General features: G+C 41.3%; 1 pseudogene; it reads left to right on the top strand.

Moving 5' to 3' along the window:
• Window positions 1–6,019: 6,019 nt before the first annotated feature.
• LOC103051531 (keratin, type II cytoskeletal 75-like) lies at window positions 6,020–15,681 on the top strand (annotated as a pseudogene).
• The last annotated feature ends 10,662 nt before the right edge of the window (window positions 15,682–26,343 follow it).

The following is a 26,343-nucleotide window of genomic DNA, read 5'->3' as shown; positions in this document are numbered from 1 at the left end:
ACAGGGACTCTCCTTAACCTGATACAAAATTTACTCCCAATCAATTTTTTTCTACTTCTCCTTGCTCTGCTTGCCCATAGTAGGTTTCAGGTCAGCACTAGAATTTGGATTCCTGGCTGGCTGAAAGGCTAGGTTGATAATTTTAAAAAGGATTAATTTTATTTCAGGGGTGTACAAGAGGCAGAAACTTGCCATTAAGTTTTTCCATCATGCTAGTACAACAATAGGAATTTAAACCACAGATGTGAAGATAAAAATCAGGGGCTAAAGTTAGCAAGGGAAAAAGCAGAAAGAAAGGTGTGCATTCAGTTATTACATGGCCTGCACGGAATGGTTTCTTAGGAGTGGTTGCATACCTGTAAAGTTTCTTTTAATAGTCCGCCAGGCTGATAGACTTGTCATGCCTTAATTGGCTCAGAATGCAGGTGGAGGCACCATAAGATTAGTAAATTCAAAGCGTCTCATGACCCACAAAACCCAAAGAGATGCTCAAACATTGGGTCCCATCAATGTCTTTCAACCATTTATCCATTTCTCAGGGACTTCAGCTAGCCTGTCCCCAAGTCCTAATGTGCTCACCTACTACCACACCCTTCTTTAGCCATACGTTTAGCAGTAATATGAAGGGGCACATATGGATATATGCCAGAGAATCTATTATACTAAGATATTTCAGAAGTACATGGAGAAAAAAAAAACCCTTTCATATTTCAATCGAGAGGATAGCAGATGGGGGAGAGGGACATCATTCTCACTAGAAACCACATTTCTCTTTCTGTTTCAGTGGCAACCCATTACATTATGACAAATCTGTGTGTCACTTGAAAGAGATCCTGACTGCATAGCTGGGAGGTGGGGAGTGACTGAATTCCTGGAAACTTCTGAAACCCCATTTTCTGCTCAATCAGCAGAAAATTAAGGGGCAGCTGGTTCATACCACCCAGCAGAGCATTCTTTCGAAAGCACATTGTTGCCTGAGTTCAGGTACAACAGATCTTTTCTTTTTTTATATAATATTTTATTGACATTTTAAAGATACATATTTAAAAGTTAGAAATAGAAAAGAACATTTGAAATACAAAATATAAAGAAAAGGAAAAGAAAAGGTGAAATAAAGTAAAAGAAGAAAAGGTATGAAAAATAGATAACTTCCAATCTATCTCTGGTCTTAAAAATAATAAGGCTATCATAAGTGCTAGTTTTAAATACATTAAATAAGAATAATTCTTTGTCTAATATATCCCATTACATTTATAATCTAATCTTCAAATCCCCATATAAGCTTCACCCCACCTGCATTTTGCAAATGGTCCATCAACGGTTTCCATTCTTTAAGGTAGTAATTGTTTGAGTTTTCTTTTAATAAGCAAGTGAGTTTGTCATTTTCTGCCATGTCCATCAGTTTTAACAACCATTCTTGTATTGTTGGTAGTGTCTGGGTTTTCCAAAATTGTGCAAGTACAACAGATCTTGATATAAAGCCAGACAGAGCCTAGGGGCTCTCCTGCACTGCAGCCGCTGCTATCCATATGAGAACTGGTAGAAAACTATGACAGCTTAGAGAAGGGCTGACTACCTTTCCAATTCCCACTCTGCCTTGGCAACAAAGCAGAGCAGGGGATCTCTCTGCACCAGAAGAGAAGGAGGAGAGAGAAAGGGTGGGGAACACCTCCTTGGATGCCAACAGCCACATGGGATTGGAGTAGTGGCAACAAAGGAGTCATTTTCCCCACTTCTCTTCCTCCTCACCATCCCCCAGGTCTTTTTCTTGGCAGTAAACAGACCCACTTCCCACAATAGAGTGGTGGCTGAAGACCCACCTTCCCCAGCTTTAGGGAAAGTGGATCTTTATGGAGCCAGGAGAACTGGTGCCCAAAGGACCTGCTTTCTCTCCATCCCTCCCCATTTCTTCTGCCACCCATGGCAAGGAAGGTAGGAAAGGTGGCACGTTGGAGTGGGAGAACCCGTCTCTCCTGCTGCCAAAAGTCAACAGGTGCTAAGAATCAGGGATCAGGAACCAGTGAGACGTGTGACTCTAGAGTAGCCTCAGGTGGCTAATAGTAGAAAGGCAAGCCGCGCCTCAGAACAATTCACTGCAGACTGATGACTCAGCATGGCCTGAATGAGCTGAAGTAGAAATCACATTTGAGGAGGAGTAAGAAGAGATGGGGGCATCTGCCTTCGCAGTGGGCTGGGAGCGGCAGAGGAAGACAGCATGCGTTCTTGTAAGTTAGTGGAGCATCTTCTTACTAGAGCAAGCAGGGTGTATGGATGAGCTAAATCTATATTAATACATACATATATACATACATCAGCCAAACTTTTTGGGTTCTTTTTATTAGTGTGCTAATAAACCACCTTGTAATTTACCCAAATAACTAGTAAATATTTTTGATAAATAAATCACAGATTTTTTTTTAAAGAATACCATTAACGTATCAGCTTCATAATGATACAACCGATAACGAGTCTAAAACCAAAAATCTAAAACTGTATTGAAAAGCAGCAAGAAGGTTAATCTTTGGATGCACTGCATATACACTCCTCTTGACTTCTACTCATATCCTCAGGCTCACTGCTAATCATCTACTCTGGCTCCAGAGTTGAACTTTTCAGCATTTTCTTCCATTGATTTCAATGGGAGAGAATGCTGAAAAAACAAGAATGAAAAGAGGCAGGAAGGGAGGCATTTCATTCTCCCAGCTTCATGTTTGCTCTTAGCCACAGACATTTAGGCAGAGTAGCTAAGTTTGTTTTCTTCTTTGAAGGTCGGCATCATGCCAGTGGCAATCATTGACTAAACACCTTATCCCAAAGATCACAAAATCATCAACAAACAGCAAGCAAGATTGTGAAATTGTACCGTATGTTTCTTCCTTATGAGCAGAGATGAATGATTAACAAGCCATTTGCTGAATACCAAATGGTGTTTGACACACAAGTGCTAATTAAAGGTAATTAAAGCCCATGCAATTAAACCTGCCTTCCTAAGAGGATAAAAGGAAGGTCTAAGCATCAGTGCAGCATCCAGATGCATCTTAGATTGTTTGCCATCTCCTCTTCAGTCCCAAAGATGCTCCTTAGAGATGTTCCAACAAGTCAACAGCAAAGACTATGGAAGCAGGAGAGAAGGGTTGACTCAATGTCTGTGGGTAGCTTTGGGAGACATGGTACCAAATGTAATTGCAGCTCCTCTCTCTTGCTGAGGAGCAATTACAGCATGTCTTCCTTGTTGAGGAGCAATGAGTTAGAAGAAGGTGTGGCAATAAGGGAATCTCCAGACTAAATTTACAAAAGCCTATTTACTTAAGTGATAGCTATGGTAGAAGTCATAGAAGCAATAGTACTGGATCAGCAGCAGCCTTCCATCTTTTCCAAGTCAACCCAGCTGTTCTGAAGTCCAGTTAAAAAGTGACATACAGATTCCATGCGTGAAGACAAGGGAGCTGATCAAGACTCCTAACAATGAATTTCTCTCTTTGGTTGACAAGGTGAGGACCAGAGGATGCTTTTATTGGCTTCTTCCTTCTCCATTAGCTTAAAGGTGTTGGATACATTAAGTTGTGCAAACTATGAAGAGCAGGTTCTGATTAGAGCTTTTCTATAACAGCTACAAATGGGGCTATCACATTTGCCTTGCCTCATGCAAAGATATGTGGACTGTACTTGGAGAACATGCATCTGATCACAGGTGAAGTCTGAAGTAACCCTGTCTTTCAGAGACTCCATATAGTATGATATTAGCAATTCTGGCTGGTAGCATGGGTTAGAAATATGGCATGGGCTCCTTGGATGTGACCAGGAGTTTCTAATGTTAGCAAACAGTTCAGGAAGGAGCAGAACTGGCCTTACCATTAGGAAGTAGTCTATCTCCCAGAGAGACTACTGCAATGCGCTCCACATGGGGCTACCCTTGAAGAGTATCCGGAAGCTTCAGCTGGTCCAGAATGCAGCCGCGTGAGCGATTTTTGGGGTCCGAAGAAGGACCCGTATAACACCTTTGCTCCGTGAGCTGCATTGGGTACTGGTTTGCTTCTGGGTGCAATTCAAGGTGTTGGTTATCACCTTTAAAGCCCTACATGGCATGGGGCCAGGCTACCTGAGGGACCGCCTCGCCCCCACGATGTCAACCTGTCCCACCCGATCTCACAGAGAGGGCATGCTCCGGACCCCCTCGGCAAAAGAACTCTGACTAGCGGGGTCCAGAAGGCGGGTCTTCTCTGCTGTAGCCCCTGCCCTTTGGAACATCTTGCCCCCAGAGGTGAGACAGGCCCCCTCACTCCTGGCCTTTTGGAGGGATTTGAAGACTTGGCTCTGCCATCTGGCCTGGGGTGGGGAGGGAGGTTGTCAGAAATGGGGTTGGCTAGCCCCTTAGTGGCCTGGTGTGGCTTCCATCGGCCTCTTGGATTTTTTATCTTTTTTCTATCTGTGTAAGTGTGGTTCTTTTTTATAACTTTTAATTATGTATTTATGGTTTTAATTTGATGTAAACTGCCCAGAGTCCCCCATTGTGGGGAGATGGGTGGGGACAAGTCTATTAAATAAATAAAATAAATAAATAAAAGTGGACTGGACAGGAAGGAACCTTCCTGTCAATTCACCTTTGGCTCCAAAATTACCTGGGTCACTTGAAGAAGACGCTGCATTGCAGTGGCTGTCATATCCTTAAACTGCACGTTTCTCTGTCATATATATTTGGTTAATGCTGAGATTTTAGAGAATTCCTGTTATCTGCATGTTTGGGTTTTGGACATAGAATTTCTGCCCAACAGTTTGAAGCCCTGCAGAATTAACATACAGTAGAGATGAGAATGGTTTGCTTAACAGCAGAGTAGAGATTCAAGGACTCACTTGGGACCTCCAAAAATTACATGCTGAAATTGAGCATGTCAAGAAGCAGTTACGGAATATGAATCTTCCATCACCTTAAGGCTTAAGAGTGACTCGCCTTGGTGACATAGATCACCTGGATGCAATTTCAGTATGCAATCTCTAGAGGTCCCTAGTTAGATCTTGAACCTCTGCTGTGATGTTGCACTAATCTTTACCAATTTACCAATCTTTACTAATTATATTCTGAAGAGCTTCAAACTGCAGAGGGAAGGATCCCAGCTTAGTGGTTGCTCATAGAAATACTTGAAAAATCCATTATAGTACATTATAGTGGCCTAAGAGCCAGTGTACGCTCTTATGTTGAACAAAACCTGCTATCCATAACCTTCTTGCTGTGAATAATGTTGGGAATTCCTATAGCATTCATTGATAGATAGATTTGGTTTATATCCTTCCTTTTATTTTATTCTGTATACATAGAATTTCCTCCACCTATTTTCTCTAAAACAGCAACCCTATGAGGTAGATTTGGCTGAGAGAGAATGACTGACCCAAAATCACTCAATGAACTTCTATGGCTGAGGGTGGACTAGAACCTGGGTCTACCCCCTTCTAGTCCAAAACCTGACTAGTACACCACACCACAGTAAAACAGGGATCTTTTGCAGAAACTCTAATGAACATGCACACAGCAGTCAAGGAAATGTGGATGCCACCTATACATGGTTCCTAAACCCTGAACTCCTGAAAAATATTTCTATTTTTTATCATTAGGCTACTTTAGAAACATGCTATTCCACTGCTAATTATCACAATCTTCAACCAGACATTTAAAAATCAGTTCAGGAATTTTTACTACATATCTTTTGGAAGGAAAGGCTAGAGAGATCAATGCCATAAATAGTTGTTCATTGCCATAGATTATTAGTCAGACCTGTCAAGACTGACTTCATTGCAGAAAATAGGAAAATCAATAATAGACATTTCAAAGCTTTCCAAAAGATTTATAGTTGACCAATTTAATACCTATCTAGTCAGTTAATTACATAGAGGCAGTTTCTTGAAGTTAAAGTGTTTGTGAAGATCTGCTAGGAATGAGTGTTAGGTAGTCTCAGAGAAAGTTATGTTTGGTATTTCATCCATATTAGCTAGGGGTGAATGCAATATTTAGTGGGTTTAAGTAAAAATGGGCTGGTGCCAGACAAACCAAGCCCATGAATAGTTTGAATTGCTTTCATTTCACTCATCCAGTTGAGTCTTGCTTTGGGTAGTCATATAAAGGAGAACTTCATGGGGAGACTATAGAACTGCATATCTCTTTGTGGGCTGCTAGCATCACACTACAGTGAGTCGACAATTAAATGCAAAAGCTTTAGGAAGAGGGAAGGGGTCCTGTCCTGGCTCTGTCATTATTTTTGGAGGGGACAGAAGCAATGAAACCTCTCCAAGCTGCAAAAGCAGGGAAGGAGTAAGCAGAAACCATGGTTTTTATAGCAGAAACCTCCACAGTCTTGGGGGGACAATAAGCATTTCCCAGGGTGTGCTTCCAGGAGGGGTACAACATGGAAGAGGATTTGGTGGTGGCCCTGGGCAGATAGATGGATTTGGGTGGATTTGTCAGGGTGGCAATTTTGATAATGGATGAAATGGCCTCAGCTTTTTTAGCCGCTCTGGTGGGTGGCACTCAAGAAGTGATCATTAACCCAAGTCTGCTAGCACCACTTAACCTGGAAATTGATCCTGAGATTCAGAAAGTTTGCAAAGAAGAAGAACAGCAAATCAAGAACCTCAATGACCAATTTGCTTCTTTCACTGACAAGGTGGGATACAGTATTGAATATTATGCTGGTTGTTTGCACATTATGTTAAGCCAAGCTTATAGTTCAATTGGGAAATTAGCCTAGTCACACTTACCTACCTGTTCAGCTGCCTGTTTAGCTGAATTTCCAGGGTTGTATGAATTGGGCATACTAGTTTATTCTGCCATGAACACATAAGAGAAATAAATCTGAAACAAATAATGTTCCAGGAGGAAAAAGCAATACAACACAGAAAGATAGGTTAAACAAGCTTTGGAAGGTTCTTAGCCACACCTGTTAGTGGGCAGGGGTGTGGGTTTGTCACTGAGCCACAAGCATGCAAAGATCAAACATTTTTGTTTGTGTCACAGAAAATATTTAGCAATACTCCTGACTGATGCGCCCATGATTATGCGCTCTATTTTTTAAAAGGTTAATCTGTGTATTTTATATTATGAATATTTGTCTGGCTTTCTTCTCAGAATCCAGATGACATCTTATCGTTCTCATCCATGGTTCAGTATGCATTCACTTTGGCTAATTATTATATGAATCTGTGAAAGAAAAACAGGGCTAAGGTTTCTTAAATTTTTAGCTATCTGAATTCAGAATTGCCATAAGAAGAGCTAGGCTGGATCACACCAAACACTCATCTTGCCCAGCATTCAGAGTGATACAGTAGCCAATCAGATTTGATTGTGGAATAACTGCTCCTGATGCCCTTATTCTCCAAAAGTTTGTCTAGTTTCTTCATCAAGATTATACTTGATGGTAACACATCTCCTAGTTTAACCATGATTTGGTAAGGAAATGCTTCCTTTCATCACTCCTCAAACTTCCTATATTTAGCTTCAAAGGATAATTCCAACAGCAGAGGAAGAAAAAACTTACACATTTTCCAGACCAGGCATGATTTTTATTTCTTTCTCATGTTACCCCTTTCCCTCCCGTCTTCTAAACTCCCAAATCCTCCCAACCATCCAACTTTGCAGTATGGTATGGCTAGAATTATATATGCTATTCCAAGTGTGATCACACTTTTTTTTTTTTTTTGCCTTCAAATCAGTCATGACTCCTGGCAATGACATGGATAAGTTCATGGAGTTTTCTAGGCAACATTTTTGGATGTGGTTCCATGTTTTCTGCTCTACTCTAGGAAGATTTTCTTTACTTGGCAATTTTCTGCTGGTTCTCTCCCCCTACCAGAGGCTGCGGTCCTGTATTTGTGCAAATGTATATATTGCTGATCTTTGTGCTATGAACAGGTATACTACACATGGGTTTGGTGCTATTCTGCTATTTGGACTACTGCTAATCCAGTACTGCTTCAGGATATGGGTATTACAGCACAATTCTGGAAATGCTAGAGAGTAATATTCCAGAACAATTCTGGAATTGTGCTATTCCAGAACAGGGTTGAAGCTACATCCCAGAGAAGCCCAACTATCTGTTGATATTTGAGCTCCTTTTGAATGAGCCAATGCAAAACACTTGCGTAAATCCAGCGCGACTTCTGACAGATTATTAGAACTGCTGCTCTAGCCATCTGTCAAAACCCAGTTTCTCCCAGCTGTAGCTCACCCCATTCCACATTAAGGGAATGATTGGCAGATTCTTTTTCCCTAGATGGTGATATAATTCAGAATCTTCCTATAATCCAAAGGGAAGATGATCTAGGAGCGAGAGGGTGTTTGGTGAGTCCTATTTGCCCTAGACCTGGCCAATTGGTTTCTAGAAGGACAGGTGATGGTAGCCTGATTACTGAATCAACCATCTTGCCACTAGGTAAAACCAGGACAGAAAGTTTTGACAAACCTGGAGGCCTAGCCACATCTCCCTGGCCTGCTGATTGTCACACTGTTGTTATCATCATCAAGATTTAAGATTATATACAGACCCGCACCCCTTCATGGATCACTGCCTTGTCGTGGCGAAGGGGCTTGCGTAACTCAGTGAAGCCATGAGCTATACCGTGCAGGGCCACCCAAGACGGACAGGTCATGACAGAGAGTTCTGACAAAATATGGTCCACTGGAGAAGGAAATGGCAACCCACTCCAGTATCCTTGCCAAGAAAACCCCATGGACAATGTTAAAAGGCTAAAAGATATGACGCTGGAAGATGAGCCCCTCAGGTCGGAAGGTGTCCAATATGCTACTGGGGAAGAGCAGAGGGCAATTCCAAGTAGCTCCAGAAAGAGTGAAGCAGCTGGGCCAAAGCCGAAAGGACGTTCAGCTTGGATCTATCTGGAAGCGAAAAGAAGGTCCGATGCTGTAAAGAACAATATTGTATAGGTACCTGGAATGTAAGATCTATGAACCAAGGCAAGCTGGATGTGGTCAAACATGAGATGACAAGATTGAACGTCGACATCTTGGGAATCAGTGAATTGAAAAGGACAGGAATGGGTGAATTTAATTCAGGTGACCATTATATCTACTACTGTGGCCAAGAAACCCTTAGAAGAAATGGAGTTGCACTCATAGTCAATAAGAGAGTGGGAAAGGCAGTAAAGGGGTACAACCTCAAAAAGGACAGAATGATCTCAGTGCGTATCCAAGGCAAACCATTCAACATCACAGTAATCCAAGTCTATGCCCCAACCACTGATGCCGAAGAAGCTGAAGTTGACCGGTTCTATGAAGACCTACAACACCTTCTAGAACTAGCACCAAAAAAAGATATCCTTTTCATCATAGGGGATTGGAATGCTAAAGTAGGAAGTCAAGGAGTAATCGGAATAACAGGCAAGTTTGGCCTTGGAGTACAAAATGAAACAGGGCAAAGGCTAATAGAGTTCTGTCAAGAGAACAAGCTAGTCATAGCAAACACTCTTTTCCAACAACACAAGAGACGACTCTACACATGGACATCACCAGATGCTCAATACCGAAACCAGATTGATTACATACTTTGCAGCCAAAGTTGGAGAAGCTCTATACAGACAGCAAAAACAAGACCAGGAGCTGACTGTGGCTCAGATTATGAGCTTCTTACTGCAAAATTTAGGCTTAAATTGAAGAATGTAGGGAAAACCACTAGACCACTCAGGTATGACTTAGATCATATTCCTTGTGAGTACACAGTGAAGGTGATGAATAGATTTAGAGGATTAGCTTTGGTAGACAGAGCGCCTGAAGAACTGTGGACAGAGGTCTGTAACATTGTACAGGAGGCAGCAATTAAAACCATCCCAAAGAAAAAGAAATGCAAGAAAGCAAAATGGCTGTCAGATGAGGCTTTACAAATAGCTGTGGAAAGAAGGAATGTGAAAAGCAAGGGTGAAAGGGAAAGATATAAGCAATTGAATGCAGATTTCCAGAGAATAGCAAGGAGAGATAAGAAGGCCTTCTTAAATGAACAATGCAAAGAAATTGAGGAAAACAATAGAATGGGGAAGACTAGAGATCTCTTCAGGAAAATTGGAGATATCAAAGGAACGTTTAGTGCAAAGATGGGCATGATAAAGGACAAAAAAGGCAGGGACCTAACAGAAGCAGAAGAGATTAAGAAGAGGTGGCAAGAATACACAGAAGAACTATACAAGAAAGATCTTAATGTCCCTGATGTCCATGCTGGTGTGGTCACTGACCTTGAGCCAGACATCCTAGAGAGTGAAGTCAAGTGGGCCTTAGGAAGCATTGCTAACAACAAAGCTAGTGGAGATGACAGTATTCCAGCTGAGTTATTTAAAATACTAAAAGACGATGCTGTTAAAGTGCTGCACTCAATATGCCAGCAAGTTTGGAAAACGCAACAGTGGCCACAGGATTGGAAAAGGTCAGTTTATGTTCCAATTCCAAAGAAGGGCAATGCCAAAGAATGCTCAAACTATCGCACAATTGCACTCATTTCACATGCTAGCAAGGTTAAGCTCAAAATCCTACAAGCTAGGCTTCAGCAGTACGTGAACCGAGAACTACCGGATGTACAAGCTGGGTTTCGAAGAGGCAGAGGAACTAGAGATCAAATTGCCAACATCCACTGGATTATGGAGAAAGCACGAGAGTTCCAGAAAAACATCTACTTCTGCTTCATTGACTATGCAAAAGCCTTTGATTGTGTGGATCACAACAAACTGTGGCAAATTCTTAAAGAGATGGGAGTACCAGACCATCTTACCTGTCTCCTGAGAAATCTATATGCGGGCCAAGAAGCAACAGTTAGAACCGGTCACGGAACAACTGATTGGTTCAAAATAGGGAAAGGAGTACAACAAGGCTGTATACTGTCACCCTACTTATTTAACCTATATGCAGAGTACATCATGAGAAATGCCAGGCTGGAAGAATCACAAGCCGGAATTAAGATTGCAGGGAGAATCATCAATAACCTCAGATATGCAGACGATACCACTCTAATAGCAGAAAGTGAAGAAGAACTAAAGAGCCTCTTGATGAGGGTGAAAGAGGAGAGTGCGAAAGCTGGCTTGAAACTCAACATTAAAAAAACTAAGATCATGGCATCTGGACCCATCAATTCCTGGCAAATAGAAGGGGTAGAAATGGAAGCAGTAACAGACTTCATTTATTTGGGCTCCAAGATCACCGCAAACAGAGACTGCAGCCATGAAATTAAAAGACGCTTGCTCCTTGGGAGGAAAGCTATGGCAAACCTAGATAGCATATTAAAAAGCAGAGACGTCACCTTGCCGACAAAGATCCGCATAGTCAAAGCTATGGTTTTTCCAGTAGTAATGTATGGCTGTGAGAGCTGGACCATAAAGAAGGCTGAGCGCCGAAGAATTGATGCCTTTGAACTGTGGTGCTGGAGAAGACTCTTAAGAGTCCCCTGGACTGCTAGGAGGTCAAACCAGTCAATCTTAAAGGAAATCAACCCTGATTGCTCATTGGAAGGATTGATAATGAAGCTCAAGCTCAGATACTTTGGTCATCTAATGCAATGAGAGGACTCTTTGGAAAAGACCCTGATGCTGGGAAAGATTGAAGGCAAAAGGAGAAGAGGACAGCAGAGGATGAGATGGTTAGATAGCATCACTGAAGCAATGAGCATGAAACTGAGCAAACTCAGAGAGGCAGTGAAGGACAGGAAGGCCTGGCGCAATATGGTTCATGGGATCACGAAGAGTCGGACACGACTTAACGACTGAACAACAACAACAGACCCGCAACAAAACATGCATTTAAAATTCAAATATTGTGAGCCCTGTAATATCCATCTATTATGAGAAGATGGTCCTGGATATCCAAAATCCAGGCCATTTTGGTGTTAAATCAATGGATTAACATAACTTTATTAACATAATATCATTTCAATGCAACTTTGTGCCTTTTTTAAAAATGCAGAAACTGGATGGAATTATGTGAACATGTGCAAAAGTGGCACGGACTGGACTAAAACTGAGTTATTCATCTCTATTACCAGCAGGAAAAGATATTCACTGATTAAGATTTTTGTGACATATAGGAGGTAGCCCATATGTATGGGAAGATAAATGACACCAGCATCATTTTCTCCATGGACAACAATTGGGACCTGGACTTCAGTGTTCTTTCTACTGAAGTTAAAGCTCAGTCCTGTATGAAGAAATGGCAAATAAAAGTCGAGCTGAAACTGACACCCTGTACCAGAGCAAGGTGCATGCCACTGGCTTGAATCTGTTCCTTGGGTAAGGCTCCAAACAAAATGTCACCGTATTTTACAAAAAAGAGGATAATGAACATACTGACTACTTTGGGACATTAGGTGTTTCAGGGTAGAAATAATCAGAATTTAAAACTGAAAATAGTTTGAGATCTTTGAATTTTCTGACCTCTTTTGAAACTCAGGAAGCTAAGCAGGACCAAGGTCAACCATTTGTCCTTTCAGGCAGTGTTACGTACTCTCGCTGGCAGTGGCCCTCCAGTTCATAAGGAAGAAAGAGTCTTGCTTATCGTAGATGACTTGTTCCTCTTACCTGGAGATGCAGGGATTGAATGTGGAATTTCCTGCAGAGGGAGTCTCTTCACATGGGAGAGGATCTACATGGCTATATGAAAAGCATACAGTATGTACTCTGGATAAATAAAGACCAACAACGTTAGTTTAGGGGTCATTGGCGGGCCCCATACTTGTTTGTTTCAGGTAGCTAGATCTGGTTAGTTCCTGGTTCCTCTTATAACTTTATGTCACATAAAATCAGGTTCAGGAACTTCAGCTCACTGCTGGAAAGCACAAAGATGCTCTGAAAAACTCCAAGGTACAGATTTCTGAGCTGAATCAACTGATTCAAAGACTGAGAGCAGAAACTGAGCATGGGCACAATTTGGGCAATGGGCAAATATTGCAGTGATTTGGGTACATTTGTTTTAACTGGAAACATACTTTTAACTTAACTCGTTAGGATAATTAAAAATGAACACAGAAGGGCTTGGGGGTTGGGGCTTTTTTTTGGGGGGGGGTGCCTGTCTTTTTCTGCAATAATACTTTATGGCAAAATCCCTCAATTCAATTTGTGTTGAATTTGCTGTTTGTGATTCAGCTCCTCACTTAAAAAAAAAAACTTTATTCAACTCAGTTTATGACAGAATGAGGTGTATGAGGTGGGGCACATGAAGGAGGCAAGAGATGATAGGCAGTATCTTGCAATCAGCCCTGTTCCTGTCAAGGTGTTGCAGCCATACCACATTAATTAATGCTTTTGTCACCAAACCTCATACATTTTTTCAAAGTTGCAGTTGACTTGGGTTGCACCTAAGCCTTGCATAACACACCAGTGAAGTGCACAGAAATGTATCCCAGATGAATCATACTTTTAAAGAGCTGAAGGACCTAAATGGCTTTTCATTAGTGAAATAGATCCTTGCTGTAACACCCACGATTTGTCCGTTCTTTTCACTGCAGTGTTCCCATTTTCAAACAGTGATAGCTGAGGATGAAGAACATGGAGAGAAAGCTGTCAAAGATGCAGGAGATAAACTGGTGGATCGGCAGAATGCTATGCAGAAAACAAAGCGGGAGCTGGTCCACCTTTTGTGGGATTACCAGGAACTCCTCCATATTAAGCTTGCACTGGATATTGATTGCCATCTATGGGACACTTTTGGAAAGAAAGCAATGCAGGTGGGTGTAATGGGATCCAAGTGGTATGGCAGCATTCCATATTGGAAAGCCCTGCTCCCTAGCCATTTCCTTCCACATCTGATTCATTAATTTCATTCATCTTTTTTTGAGAATCCAACAGTTGAACTGTTTCGTTTCTATGTTTCCCAGTTATGATTCGAAAACAACAACGCACATACGCACTCCACCATGATTCCAGCTGATGTGAACTGATTGTAGCCTTCCTGTCTTATGTGGAGAGGAAGAGTGGTTTTTCTGTTTGCTAGTTCAGTGCTCCTTTGCACTGCCCTCTTCCAAAGAGTCATTCTTTGAGGGAGAAAGAGAAAGAGAGAAAGTAGTTAAAAATGAGAAAAGTATTCTGAAGGGATAAAACACATCAAATTTCAGCTTTCTCAAGCCATGCCCACAACTTTTTTTGGGGAGACAGAATATGGTAAGATTTGCAGCAAAAATAGCTCCTATAGCTTCAGTTCAAAAAACAGCATCATCAAACTGCGAAGGACAAGAGACTTGGAAACCATAAGCAGGAGGGAACTGATAAAACTAATCCTCCGAAGATCTTTTCATCCCTCAAAAGACTTATTGAGTGCTGGTGATCCTATCCCAAGAGATACTTTGAGATGAAAACAGATTACTGTTAATTACTGAACCCGGTTTCCTTCCTCTCCCTTACACAATAGTCCTTTTGATGTTGTTGTTGATGTTGCACCTGCCACAGTATTTGCAGTGACTACAATGACAATAAAGACTTGAACTTCGCAGACAGCTTTGAATTAGGACAGGGCGGGCTAAAGTTGTCTTTATTTAGTTACTTATTTGATTTATAGAACCACCCATCTCATAGCAGTGACTTGGGCAGTGTATAAAGATTAAAGCCACCGTAACAATATAAAACCATGATGACAGGGTTAAACAGTAGCCCCCCCCCCCCCCCAGCCAAACAAAAAGCCACATCACTAACAAAGCTCACCTAACTGCCTGGCCCAAATGCCTGGGGGAACAGCCAGGTCTTCAGAGCCTTATGAAAGGCTAACATGCTTTGCCTCCTGTGAATGTCAATCTGTTCCAAATTATGACTATGTGCTTCAGAATTCAGGCTTTGGATGAGTCTGATGTACAACCCAAGATGTTATTTCATACACAGTTGTATATAGCAGGGTTGGGAACCTGCTCATATCTTCTACTCCCAGCATTATTTCAACGTTAGCCTGACCAGGGGTAGTTCAGCAATTCTTCATGTTCTTCAGTCTTGCTATACATGAAGCAAGTCCCAATGAACTCAACTGGGCATTCAATAGAGTGGAAAGGTACAAATTTATATTATGCCAATTTAATAGTACAGTGGTACCTCGGGTCACGAATGCTTTTGTTCACGAACAATTCGGGTCACGAACAGCACCGTTCGCAAAATTTTGCTTCCGTCCGCGAACTCCGCATCAGGTGACAAACAGGATCCGTGGCCATTTTCCCTGCCGTGACACGTGGTCGTGGCTTCCTGTAGGGAGGGGGACTCTCCCTCCAAGCAATAACTGCCTCCCCACCCGCCTTCCTGTCCTCCACGCCAGAAGTCGCCTCGAGCAAGGTTAGCGTTCTCTCTCTTCATACTGTACTGTACTGTACTTTGTTTCATATTTTTGTGGTTTAAAAAAGAAAATACATATGGTTCAGAACAGTTTAACCGTATTTACAATGAACCTGATGGGAAAATTTGATTCGGGTCACAACCAAAATCGGTTGGCAACCACATTTGTAGGGGTCAGAATGGATTAACTGTATTTACATTGAACCTTATGGGAAAATTTGATTTGGGTCGCGACCAGAGTCGTGGAACGAATTAAGTTTGTGACACGAGGTACCACTGTATATTATGCCAGTTTTGAAAAGAAGATGAGGAGTTTGTAGTTACTCAGTAGTATTCTTTTGCTGGCTTCCCAACAGGATATCTGGGGAATATGGCAGTGCTGTAAATATATGTAAATATAACTGAAGATTTTCTGCTGGTGTTTTGATTCTTAAGAATGGCATGTTTCTGAAACACCAGTGTTTTTATGCATTACAGACAGTTATGGATGTTCTCACCAAGAGAACAGTTAGGTTGGCAGGCACAAAATATAAAGTTTCTCAGTCCTCACCCAAAGTTATAAAATTCTCTCTCTTAGCAGGCACATTTAGGACCCACTCTGCACTGAGATTTAGGCAGATAATTTTAATTGAGATTGTAAGGATTAGATGCTTTTGATTTCCTTACGGTTTAGTTTTCAGATTTTCAGATAGACTTTTAGCTCAGCCAAAATGAGTTTCTTTCATTCCTTTTTTACAATCCTGTTCTCTTTCTTTTTTAAAAAATGCTTTAACATTTTGAATGGTGATTGAGAAATGTTTCAATTTGAAGAGCAAACAAACAAGTTAAGTTCTGAATATTCTCAAAACTATTCTATGGGACTGCAACTTTGCCCATCCTTTTCCCTCCTCCAGTAGCATGGTTGTTGTTGCTGTCAACACATCTAGAGGTGTAATGGTATGTGGGAATGACCTTGGGAGGCAGAGGGAAGGACCACAGCCAGGGGAATGGTCAGTCAGAGAAGAGGCAGCTTAGCCCACAAAAGGAATGTGGGTCGGGTAAGCAGCTCAGAAGGGACCCTCCCTAGTTTCTTGGGCTGTAAAGGCGAGGCAGGGAGACATGTACTTTCAGACTTGCAAGATTCTGTTCACGTAACCTTACAATAAAGTAGAATTAGTCCATCTGGTCACGCTTCCTATCTGGACTACCATGCTAGGCTGACAAGAGGAGAGAGTTTGAGAAATTGTCCTTTATTTTAATAGCAATTTTATTTTCAGACACTTGGCCCTAAATTATAAAAATCACATTATTAACACTTATGGGAGATAGCACCAAGACTGGGAGAACCCCAAGTTTTTCAGAAGTATAAAAAAGGGTTATAAAAATTCCTAAAACAACTCAGTGATGAGCGAGTATGGGAATGTTGACTTGCTGTTTGAAATGGAAAATAGGAAAAGTGGGATAGGAAAAAGAGGAGATGGGACTGAAATGAAAAAAGGGTATGGTCACCTGGCAGCCTGAACTGGAGCGCTCCTCACCTTTGGTGGTCAGTCCCATTGTTTCATATATTATGCAGCATAATAAAGCCAGGACTGAGCTTGGGATATGGAAGGAACAGAATGCATTCCTGTTAAGATACTGATAACTATGTGTCTGCTTATTCTTACAGCTGTAGTTAGCAACAGCAGCACTGTTAGAAGGAACTAGACTGAGCTGTGGAGGAAGGCTGAGTTCTGCAAGGCATCATGGGATACTGTTCTGGGGGCGGGGCCTTGAAAATGACATCAACAACCTCAAAAAGTAAAAAGACCTCTCTAAAATGAGTTACATTGGTATTTTCCTGAAGAACCATCTTGACCACTATTAAATATCTGCTGTGGAGTAATACGCCCTTTGCACGCATCAAGTTTGCTTTTAGTAATTTTTCAGAAGTTTTGTTCATTCAGCAGGCAAATTGGATGCAGTGAATGCATCGCCAGGAATATATTTGGAGATCTAATCTAATCTATCTCCAAGTATAGAGAAGTAATTATCAGAACTCAGGGTATATCTACACTGCAAACTTTCATGCTACTTCAACAATTATGGCTTTTCAGTCCGCTAAAATCCTAAAAATTATAGAACAGCTCTCTGCTGCTGCTGCTGTGAAACTGCTTGTCCTCTCTGTACATTTCCTCAGTGAACTAAAATTCCCAGGGGGCTGCATTGGAAGAAACCAAGACAGTTTCATCTAGTTTTCCTGTCCTTCAGGTATGTTGCTTTTGAATTCTGGGAATTTCAGCCCCCCAAAATTGGGAGGGCACCAGGTTTGTACAAGCTGTATTAACTAATGTCAAGTCTGTAGCTTGTAGGCCTATAGATAGGCCTACATATCTATAGATACCTTCTGCTTAACCCACAGTTGAGACACTTGTGACACCTACAGTAGAATAAAATAGACAAGACAGGATAAGATGTAGTAGTAGGTCTACTAGATCTGGGTTGCAAGAATTTGGACAAACTGCCATCTAGCAGTCTTCTGGATTTTTGCAGCCCAGATCTAGTAGCTGTATGCAGTAGTGTCCTATCTTCATTTTCTTCATCTCCATACAAACAATTAGACAATATAAAACAGGGTTTATTTTTAGAAGGATCAAGTCTCTGTTATTAATAATCCTTCAGGTTGTCATACAAGAACGTACTTTGTATTCTGTCCTCTCCCTGCCTTTACAGAAACTCCCATGCTTCTCTAGTGAAACAGAGGACCAGATATTCCTCTTGGTTGTGATCTTTTCCTGTATCCCCACATTTGTAAGATACAGGCTTCCTCAACCTGGTGCCCTCCATATATCCAGTGTGGACCAATTATAAATTTACTTTGAAATGTCACAATTTTTATATCAGCATTTTTCCCCTACAATTTCTATTTTTTGACACATTCATCCTCAGTTACTATCTATAATGAGATGTCAATGGACCTATAGTTCACTCTTTCCTCTTGGGTACAGAACATAGGAGAGGGGCTATAGTTCCATGGTATAACATTTGCTTTGCATGGGAAAAAATTTAGATTTAACTCTTGACATCTTCTTTTGTTAAAAAAAGAACTTGCATTTAAGCAGATGGTATCAAAGACCTCACTGCTATTCCAAGCAGACAAAGCTGAACTAAATGGACAAATAATCTGACCTCACAGAATGTTATTCTATATTTCAGTAACTCCTGTCCTCAATCTCCAGCTGACATGTCTATTTGCCATGTTGGCTGCAATTATGAAAACAAGATTCATATCAAAAGACTGGATAAAGCCATATTTTGTCACTATAACATTGCCTTCTGTTCCAACACATAAAATTCCTTGCAAATAGTTTTGTAAAAACCCATGATGGATGCTGTTGAATATAGAAAAGATAATGCATACAATATTGGATTTATCAAGTTAGTATCTGACAACATTCATTTAAAAAATGGCTGGCACAATAGAGCGAGGGTAGAGCAAATAATTTGAATCTACACTTCCCAGTGAGAAGTATGATAAAAGATGCAGGTATATGACAATCTCATCTACGCATGAGCATTATGGCCTGAAGAGAACAGAATGCAATTTTCCTCAGAATGTTGAGAAAGCTCATAAAATACGAAGCCAGATTTAAACTGAAATAAGGGGAAATTCCTTATCACTGTCCAGTAACTTTGGAATTCCCCATGGCTTCATAGAAGTGGTAGATTAATCCAGAGATTTCCTGGTTACAAATCAAGGCACATCGTTTAAAGTAATGCCTTTATTTATATTTATGCAGACTAGCCACACTAACGACTCTTCCTCATGGCTGTGTTGAAATGGTTTTCTGCCTGGCCATTGTGGCAGAAGAACAATATGCCAGCGTGCTAGACAAACCGAGCTCTATTCTGCCTCACTAGAGAGCACTGCAGTCCTTACAGTTTCAATGAGGGAGACTCACTTAAGGAAAATATTTGGTGAATTCCTGTCTTTATTTCTCCTCCTATCAAATATCACTAGCTGGTGGGGAAAAAAACAACCAGTCATTTTCTTTAAGCAGGGCCAGGTTGAGGGCTGGGGCTGCAGAGGAAACAAGTTTGAAAGATGATAGGGCAGTAGGTTTAGCCATTGATCAAACCTTCCTTTGTTTTGCCCAAGTATTTTATATGGGTGTGCTCAAAGAGAGCCTGTCTGCCAGATGATAATCCAGGTCCTTTTGGACACAGGTTTAAATTTAGGGTAGCTCTTCTGGAATAGCTCAATTCTGAACAGCACCATTCTGGAATAGCCTTAAACCCATGTTTACAATCCTCTTTTGCAGAGGTCAGATCAACAAAAATGTATTACTAACTAACTGAACGTGTGCGTGTGTGCGTGTATGAAATATAATACAAAGTGGCTGTTTCTATACTCTGTATCTGCCATTCCCCATTCCAAATCTGCACCCTTTTAAAAAGGGGATGCTAGGTAAAGGAGTCCAAGGATAGTATTATTTCCAGCGTGTTCATTTTCTATGAACAAAGAGTTGTTGCTTTTTCATATGGGAGGGAATCTGTCCCTGTGACCTTTTCTCCAGTACAGTGTGCTTTTGAATCCAAGGTGGTAGGATGAAATGCCACTGTATTGAATTGCTACTATGTATTTTGGGCTTAAAGCTCTCCTTTATTATAGTCTTGCTTCCTTTTCTCCTCTTGAAAGAAACCGAGGGTTTTTTTTGGTAAGCTATTTACTATTTACTAATATTATTACAAAGAGCTGCAGGCAAACACAGACAGCACTATGTTCATATACATAAAAAAACATTTCCTGGAAGGAACAAACCCACTGTGTAAACTAATTAGCACAAACTGAGCAGCGGATTCAACATAACCAGCCCTTCAACGAAAACCGCAGGTTTGCTTTGATTCAGATCTATAAACCTCCTTGGTTTACCCCTTCTTCCTCTCAAGGGCATGAAAAATAAGGGCAGAACCATAATTAGGGAGCTCAAACAAGCTTAATACATTAGCTACGTGTGAGCACCTTTCACCTCGTGTTGTCGTTATGAGTCGTATTGTTTTTTAGGCAAATCCATCCCAGCTCTAAGCCACAGGTCAGTTTAAACCAGTGTTTCTCAACCTTGGCCACTTGAAGATGTGTGGACTTCAACTCCCAGAATTCCCCAGCCAGCGTGGCTGGCTGGGGAATTCTGGGAGTTGAAGTCCACACATCTTCAAGTGGCCAAGGTTGAGAAACATTGGTTTAAACAGCTGATCCAGGGATTTCCATGGCCCACCTCTCACAATGGTGGTTGAAGATTGTTAGCCTTGTATGCCCTAGAAGTCTACCAGGCCTAAAGGAGGGTCTCCCTCCTCCATTTCTCCTTTGGTTAGAAGGGCACTGGGCTTGCTCCTCACAGGGTCCTTGCAACGTAGCTCAAAACCTGCCCAGCCTCTGCGCTCTCTGCACCAAACATTACAAAAAGCTCAGATGGAAAGGTTGGGGGGGACAAGAGCCATCTTCCAATAGATTGCGGCAAGTGGGGAAACCCCACAAAATGGAGAAAGGAACCCTTCTCAACCCTCTCATTTGGTGACCATCGTGCCTTGAGGGAAGGAAGCGGGTGTCGTTGAAATCATAATTAGCAAATATTTGTTGCCCAGAGGCTGTCCCAATTAAGCAGACAACAGTAGGAAAACAGCTAGAATAAGAGGCAGGAGAATTAAGTGTGTTCGCCATCTTGAGCTACCTATAAAAAAGGTGGAATATAATAATAATAATAATAATAATAATAATGCTGCAATAATAATAACAACAAGAAGAAGAACTTTATTCAGCCCCTGTTAACCAGAAACATTTAATCAAATGTGGTGCCTCACCAGCACCAGGCTGGGTGAAGTTCCCCTAATAGAAAGTAACTTCTGCTCCTATGCTAAATAATATGCAAATGAAGTTACTTCATGGTTGCCATAGTGAAATCAGGCAATAGCCAAGAATAACAGTTTCTACCACTGTAGTGACCTTTCAGTTTTAACTGCCATGTATTTGCTTGCTTGTTCATTTTCAGCTCCTCGTAAGGTCAAAATGCCAATTCCTTAGGAAGTGAGGACTTTTCCATACAGCAAACCCAATATTCTCATAATTAAGACCGCTAGAGAATTTGAAGATGGCATCAGTTAGGTTACCTCTAGGTAAAAATAAAGTTCATGACAGTTAAGGGGAGCCTTGAAACCTAAAAGTCAGTAGTAAAACATGCTACTTCTGGAGATAGCCCCACTTTACCTTGGAAACCATGATGCAATGTATTTGCATATTCTGTGGCATAAAATTTTAGGTGCCTTTGTATCAGGGGACCTTTACTCAGCCTGTTTGCTGGTGAGGCGCCACGTTTGATCAAATGGTTATGGTTTACAATGGCAGAATAAGATAGTGGTTATTTTCCTACCATTGTCTTGTTAATTGGGACAGTTGCTGGGCAATGAAGTGAAATTTGGAAACTCTTATTTCGGGGTCAGACTTAGCCGAACCAGCGCCATCTTGGAATTCCTTAACAGGGGCAAGATGCCAAGTAGTGGGAAAGAAACCGTTCCCTCCAAACAGATCCTGCCAATCTTGTGCAGTCACCAAAGGGTCCCGGCCCCATGAAAAGTAAAGGGGACGTGGACTTAAAGAAAGGCCTTCCCTGAAGTGGCCCCAGCGCTTCGGAATAATTGTCCCCAGAGCTTCTTGGTCTCTTTGCTATTGGTCTTCTGCAAAGTGGGTAAAATGATCTTGTTTGGACAAACTTTTGAATTGTAGGGATAATACTTAGCTGCTGTTTTTGGCAAGGATTTTACCTTGTTAACCTGGGTTTGATAGCGCAGGTGTTTTTGTATGCAGTATTTCACGGCACTTTATAGTGTTTTATGCTTGTAAACTTCCTGAAATCTCAGGAGAGGGACAGTACTGTATATAAATAAATGGATCAAACACACACATTCATAAGAAAGAGATTGTGTGCCGGACTAGCCAGACATAGCAAAACTGCTATGCTATGATGTCAGGGAGCTCAATGCGTATGGCAAAGTCTCCATCTTTGTCATTAGTGATTTTTCTCTCCAGAACTTTTGATAGGAGACTTCACAAACCAGAAATAAGTAGTAAATGAGTATTGGGTCTGATTCCTTCCTTCCTTCCTTCCTTCCTTCCTTCCTTCCTTCCTTCCTTCCTTCCTTCCTTCCTTCCTTCCTTCCTTCCTTCCTTCCTTCCTTCCTTCCTTCCTTCTTAAAAGAAACATTCCACCTCCCCACAGGAATTTTAATAAAACTCCTTCCCCTTTGCTACCTGAGGCAAATGGCAGTTTGAAGCAGCAAAATGGCCCCAGGGTCTGGATGATATCTGATAGGACTCAGCTGCCCCAGATAGTTTGGTCTCTGCCCCCCGGCTTCTGATTGAATGCATGCCGGGTTAAAATTACTGCCAACTCAACAGAAGTATTGCCAAAGGCCAGGGTGCGTTTCCTCAGTGATATTAATTTCCTGCACTCTCATTGTCAAGGAGAGGGATTTCTTGCCAGTTTTCAGAAATAATTTGGCACTGATGCATTTGCCTGTTGCCTTAAAAAAAAAGGCCAGAGGTGCTAGTATATAGCATTAGAAGTTGGTTTATACAGGGTGCAGATGTTCTGTATCTGGTCTTCAGAGTTTTAGGTGCACGCTACAAGCAAAATGGATATATATGTGTGTCTGTGACATGTACATTACTGATCAATGGGTGCGAGAAAGAAGCCTTGAGAAGCTGCAATTCTGATTCTTAACATTCTTAATCCTTTCCCTGAATTGTTCCCCAACAATTATTTTCCTGCCGTGACCTTCCATATGTGAGCTTTCCAGAAGCCATCATGGAGTAGTGAGCATTGGAACAAATTTGTGCATTTGGAGGAAGGTACCACATTTCTTCTTTCTCAACTCTCCAATTCCAAATCTCTCTTGATTGAACTTTCCATTTATAGTCATTTGCTTGTAATGTCCACTTTGCCCCTTAAAGCAAGTTTTAAAAGGCAAATTTCTAGCTTTTATGAGGTAACTTATAACTTATAGGAAAGCATATAAGAAAACACAAGAATAAGTCTGCAGTGCAATACCTCGTGAAGTGTCAGAAACCAAGAGAAAGTGGAAAAGGATTTCTACTGCATGCAACAACATTCGTTTGTGCAAGACATGCATAGGCAAGGGATGACAAATGACAAAACTTGCATTGCAATGTCATGCTGCAAATCACATTACTTACCTACTTGTATCCAACATCACAATGCAAGTATGAAAGGCCAGGGGTTGCATCATGATATTGCAACACATGTATCATCATTTTTTTTCATCTGGATCTGTACCTAGTACAGCTTGAAGTGATATAGTCCAAGCTGTGGCAGAGTTGATAGTTGATAACATTTTCTGTGCAGCACTTTCTAAACACATTAGAAACACTGCACAGCTACCAACGATAACAAGAAAAGATCCAGCTGTTTGAAGACAGGTGCTGTATTTGCATCCTAAGTGCTCCAAAGCAACTTTGAGGAATTGAATCTGAAACACCGCACAGCCCTGTTAGCTACTTGTGAGAATTAGCTGGGCTGGAGAGTGAAATTTGTAGGATCTCTGTAATACTGAATTATATATCATTTAGAAACTTACGTTTTTTAAAATCAACCATTTTTTTAACCTTTGATTATTCACTGACCTTCCTCTTAGTAATGCTTCTACCAATTCATTTTGCTTTGATTACATTTCCTTCAAATGTAAGGAAACCAGGCTTCTTGAAGCAATAGGTGTCTTAGAGTGACTTAACAAAGATCAAATATAAGATACAGACAGTCCCCTACTTATGAACAGGTTATGTTCCAAGAGGTTGTTCGTAAGTCTGTTTTGTTCGTAAGTCCAACCAAGTAAAAAGTACTGTCAAAAGTTAAAAAAAAGAAAAAGAAGAGGAGGCAAGAAACAGGGCAGTGGTGTGGGTACAGGAGTCCTGTCTTTTGCTGCCAACATGAGAAGCGATAGCTTGCAGACTGGAGAGCTCAGTGGGACGAGCCAGTGGGGCGCGTGTGCTCTGTTGTCAGGCAAGGCAGGAGAGGCAGTGGTGGCTCCCTAGGCGTAGGGGGCAGCTATGCGGGAGGCAAAACTGCTGGCCCTTCGCAAGGCCTTGCAGGAAGAAGGTTGAAGATTGCACCCTCCCAAAGTGCACTGTAAATTCCAATACAAGCTTCCAACCTCCCAGAAGGCAGGAGAAGGCAGGAAAGGATTAGTTTGCAGCACACTGGAAACTAACCCTTTTCCTCCTCCTGACTTCCTGGTCCATCTTGTTTGTATCGGTGAAAGTTTGCAACTTGAAAGTTTGTAAGTAGGGGACTGTCTGTAGTACCTGCCTTCAGGAATAAAATTTAAAAGTCATGGCACATAAGAAAAACAGATGAGGAAGGAGAAGGGGAAAAAGAATTCTTAAAAGTTACAGTTCTTATCACAACCACCTGGAATTAAAACAATTGATGTAGAATGATCAAATAGAATAAAGTGAAGTGAAGTTGAAAAACATCCAAATACGTGGTCTTTCAGCTATTGTTTTCTTTTCCAACAGTACTTCAACCTGATGAAACGGTTGCTTTGGTTTTTCTGGCAGATTATTTCAAATGTTCTTGAAATAATTGCCAACATATATTGATACTGAGGGATATCTAATACAGTATTCATATTTCTGGAGTATTTTTAGAAAAAAACATTCCTTTCCAAAATTTGAAAAGGAGAATTTGGCCTGAGAACAAAGTGTTCAAAGCTGAAGTATTTCTGATAAGTTTAAAAAACAACCCCACCCCCAACTTAGATCTAGAGCATGTGGGGAGCAGTGTTACCAATGCATAACTTCATGAGGATGAGTGGGGATGGTTTGAAGAAATTGTTTCTTGGGTCCCTAGGAACTCACCCAATTATTTACAGTATATTAACTCTAAGGAAGGAGCAGTAGGTTCAATATTTTTCTTGCCTTTTGTACATAACATGAAGATTCAAATTCAGGTTACCTATCTGTCAGAAACACTGGCTGCAAATTGCTATCCTATTTTATTTACTTAGTGGCTGTTTGGGATTTCCACATGAACCTGATGCAGCTACAGAGACCAAAGGATATATCCATCTTTGGAATAGTCAAATCATATGAAGTTCTTAGATTAGCCAGGTCTAATATTCTGCTTCTAGAGCTATGTTTCCTGCATGCTTCATTTCAGGGCTGCAGCTCCTGTTGCTTCCAGCTGCAGCTCCTGTGTTCTTGGATAAAAACTCTTTTAAAAAACAGTAGCTGCTAATCAGGTCCTGTCATGCTCTTTGTCAAGGGCATGGTATTTTGCCTCTGTGCGTTCTGAATAGTGAATTATGCCTAATATATATGAAAATATTTAGATAGTATATGTGATCAGGGTTAGGATTTCGCTAGCTCCTGAGATAAAGTTGGTTGCAGAAATGTACACAATTGAGCTGGAGGAAGAGGATTGCTGCATCATTCTTTTGAGAGGGTTGGCAGGGCTGAAGAAGGGTGGGAGATCTCTGACTTGTAGCCAGTAATGTTTTAACATCTCAGAAAGTCCCTATGCTGCTTCCTCCCCACATATAAGGCTGCTGGATTCTGCTGTTCTGGGTCCTTGGTTTCTTAAACAAGCTACATTACCTTTCCTTACAACAGTCTTTTCCAAGCTTTGGACCTTAAAAGATTGAAAAGAATTGATGCCTTCCCTTTGTCCATTATATTCCAGTTATCATTGTTGCAATTATAGACAGCAGGCCTCCAACTGCTGCCTCATCCTTTGTGTCAAATTCCCAGTGGTCCTGTCACTGGCTGGTGGCTCAGCATTGCAGGTTTCACAGGGAGAGAAAAATCTGCTCCTGCAGTTGTGGGAGGAGGAGTCTACATGTAGACAGTTTGACGGGTGTAAGGTAGGTTCAGCTGGAAGATTAGTTTAGGCTTGTTTGGGTCATTATTCCCCCAAATAAATTAAGAGGGGATTCTGGAATAGATGAGCCATTTTCTTGTAGCTGCATCATATATGGCTAAGTTACAGAACCTGTGACCCCAATACTTTATGTGCCCTTCTCAGAAGACTTTCAAAAGTT

Source organism: Python bivittatus, unplaced genomic scaffold, assembly GCF_059951505.1.
Source record: "Python bivittatus isolate LINGU-HERP-01145 unplaced genomic scaffold, Pbiv_v1 ctg000220_np1212, whole genome shotgun sequence".
In the NCBI taxonomy this organism is placed as follows: domain Eukaryota; kingdom Metazoa; phylum Chordata; class Lepidosauria; order Squamata; family Pythonidae; genus Python; species Python bivittatus.
This window is presented reverse-complemented; position numbering and strand designations above follow the sequence as displayed.